At 36.5% G+C, this 2,440-nt stretch overlaps 1 long non-coding RNA gene across 4 annotated transcripts; it reads right to left on the bottom strand.

Moving 5' to 3' along the window:
• Window positions 1-486: 486 nt before the first annotated feature.
• On the bottom strand, window positions 487-2,387 carry LOC111702421 (uncharacterized). 4 transcript variants are annotated; one of them, XR_002765398.1, is made up of 3 exons: window positions 2,238-2,387; window positions 1,575-1,862; window positions 487-1,476 (listed from the first exon to the last, which is right to left on the bottom strand). It is a non-coding gene; the product is annotated as an uncharacterized LOC111702421 (long non-coding RNA). The 4 variants fall into 4 exon arrangements; XR_002765397.1 differs by having other exon boundaries at window positions 487-1,449; XR_002765399.1 differs by having other exon boundaries at window positions 487-1,444.
• Window positions 2,388-2,440: the final 53 nt, after the last annotated feature.

The raw sequence follows: 2,440 nt of genomic DNA, 5'->3' as shown, positions 1-2,440 counted from the left end.
GAAAATCTTTTTAAAAGCTTCATTAATCACAAAAACAGAAATAAACCTTCAAACTTTCTGTTGTCTAAATAGGTTGTAATATCTGAATGATTTGTTTAAAATTAAATTGATTTTTTACAGTATAAGTCGTATGTTGCAATTTATTCAATTTGTATGGCCGCTATGTTATTCGGTATGAGACGTCTTTAACAATTTTCTCCTTATAGACGAAACAGATAGAAGTAAGATTAGTAGCGATCAAAAGCGCTTTTTTATCGCACTAAGCTTATACCCCCTTTCATTTTTCGCGAACACTCCCTTTAACGTGATGTCCCACACAAAAATTTGGGCCCGATCGGTTCAGCCATTTATTGGATACAAACAGACCGGCTAAATTTATATATAGATGCTTGTTTTTGGGCAAGAAAGGGTTCAATACTTTAAAATGAATCAATAAAAATTCATTTGTTTTAGGCCTTTCCATGGAGTCTTCAGATACTGAGAAAATAAAACACTTAATTCATTTTATTTAACCAAATTATTTAACAGCACTAAATTATTTTAATTTTAAGAAAAGGCTTTATCAACATTATTACAGTGAATTGACCTTTCCAAACTTTACAATATCACAGTAAAAAATACACATATCTAAACATACAAGTCTAAATTCAGAACAAACGTTTTTCGGAATTGAGTCTTCGACATTCAACAGTTTCAGAACTGAAACTTGTGTTAGATTAGCAAGAGATTCAGTTAATAAATTATACTAGAACTCAGATTTGGATCTCAAACTAATACTGAAGTTAATGGTAACCCAACTTCACTTCAATGCATGTTTTAAACTGAATGGTTCAGGGACCCTCCGCCAGGCAACATTTCTGCTTGAAGGTGGAAATGTTGAAGCGAGGTTTTGATCATAGAGAAGAAAAACTCGTAGACATTCATTATTTCTCCCAGGATGTTCTCCTCTAAAGAATCCTCGATGTCGTTGGAACAGTAATCCCAAAACCCCCAGTTACCTGGAGGACTGGTGAGTTGGGTTTCCCTCTGTAGGGTTCTCCAGGTCAAAAAGTTAACAACCATACCAGAGACAGGAACTTCCAACTAACCCCAGCTTCTCATCTAGATAGGATTTTACAGAAGAGGAAGCATCGAGAAGGGAAGGGAGTTGAAGTGGGAGTTCTGTTTTCTGAAGGCGACTTTTCCTGCATTAAGAGAACAGAACTCCCACTTCACCTCGTCCAAACAGGAGTATTCTTTTACAGGAAACATTGAAGAGGGTAGTTGGAAGCGAGATCAATCTTAAGGTTAAACTGCTCAGGATCGCTTAGATCAAGACGACAGAGCGAAACTGAAGCACCTTACAGCTTCTTGCTCATAATCCTTGCTCCAGCAGAGGTAGATTGTAGAGGTAGCTATGGTACGCCAGCACGTTTACAGGACAGATTTGAACCCGATTTTTAACCTTCACTTAACCGCCATATATCGACTTCAACCCTGATTCCTTCCACCTTAGAGTAAACCATTCTGGGTATGACTCAGAGGTGGAAGGAATCAGGGTTGAAGTCGAACAAAGGTGCTAGACACTGACGAACCTGAACCTCTATCCATATCGGCCTTGATAATGTCGAATTAGGAAACCTTTAACTTGTTCGCACAATCAATCTAGCCCCCCCCCCTGACTACAGGCTGGTGGAACATCTTGAATAGAAGAAGAGTATTGATAAGCATAGTTGCAAGAGGTTGATCCACCAGTGTTCCCACGAGCCTCGAGAACCGTTTACTGACCAATTTACTTCATCTTCTCATCATCAAGCTTTTTCCACATAGATCCACATTGATTGTGTTTTTCCATGTGCTGAGATCGTTCAAAACTCGAAGCGCTGAAAAAAAACGTATTTAAACAAAAAAGGTCAACTCTGAAACCAAAAAAAAGTTTTCAACTATTTAAGATTTTTTGAAACACCGACCAGCCGTCTGACCGTTCTCCTACCTATGCATCCCCAAACACATTTATCTTGCAAAATTGGATCACAACTTCTAACTATGAAGTTGAAAAAAGTGAAGAAATTAGTGGTTTTAATATTAGCCGTTTGTTTAAATTAGGAAATTTAAGAAACAAGCCCAAAAATAAAAGAAAATTTTACAGATAAACGGAAGAAAAAAGAAATATAGCAAAGAAAACTTAAAGATTGAGATGACGAGCGTGAAAATATAAAATATATGACAATAAATATATTTATTTTTAAATCACTTACCCTTCGAATAAATATTTTCACAGACATTTCTGAGCAGAAGTAAATACTTCAATATACCCCCTTCCTCGGACACTGAGATAAGATAAGTAGTTTAACAAAAACATCGCTTTAAGAAAAAATGGTACTGATAAACTATGACTCTCTTTTTGTTTACAAAAACAGTCCAGACTCCAGAGAGAACTGGTTTCAATATGTACGAAGAG

This window comes from Eurytemora carolleeae, unplaced genomic scaffold, assembly GCF_000591075.1.
Source record: "Eurytemora carolleeae unplaced genomic scaffold, Eaff_2.0 scaffold488, whole genome shotgun sequence".
Lineage (NCBI taxonomy): Eukaryota > Metazoa > Arthropoda > Copepoda > Calanoida > Temoridae > Eurytemora > Eurytemora carolleeae.
Note: the sequence above shows the minus strand (reverse complement) of the source record. Positions and strands in the feature narration are given on the sequence as shown.